Raw genomic sequence first — 532 nt, 5'->3', positions numbered from 1 at the left:
TAGTAATCTGTTTAGGCAGTGCCATTAGTGTTTAACTTGAGAGTTTATGAACAGAGAAAAAAATGTGTCGAAATGTTTTACCACGCTTGGCTTGAGGGGAGAAGGACTTGAAGCTTGTCTACACATCCTCTGAGAACATTCTATAGTATGAACTGATATACACTAGAAAATAAATATTTGACAGTAAAGGGGAACCGAGGCAGCTTGTTAGCACGGAAGCGGGTCCAAGTTTAATCAAATAGATAAAAAATACGATAGAAAAAAGTGGAAAAAAGGCCGTAGACGTCAAATATCCCGAGAGCCAATAGACTCTGGCAGCGTCCCAACATCATAACAAATATTTGCGTCTTGTATCTAGGATATTTTGGAAGGGTAGGGGGGGGGGGTCAGTGAGCCTGATCTTTATTCATATCCAGGCCAATAGCGGGATATGTCCTGTACCTAAAAATGATGCCTGGTTATCTTTTATTATAAGAAATTTGCTAGAATTGTTGTGATAAATTTACCCGAGGGAAATGCCACGCTGAAACCA

This window comes from Penaeus monodon, chromosome 25, assembly GCF_015228065.2.
Source record: "Penaeus monodon isolate SGIC_2016 chromosome 25, NSTDA_Pmon_1, whole genome shotgun sequence".
Classification (NCBI taxonomy): Eukaryota; Metazoa; Arthropoda; class Malacostraca; order Decapoda; family Penaeidae; genus Penaeus; species Penaeus monodon.
This window is presented reverse-complemented; position numbering follows the sequence as displayed.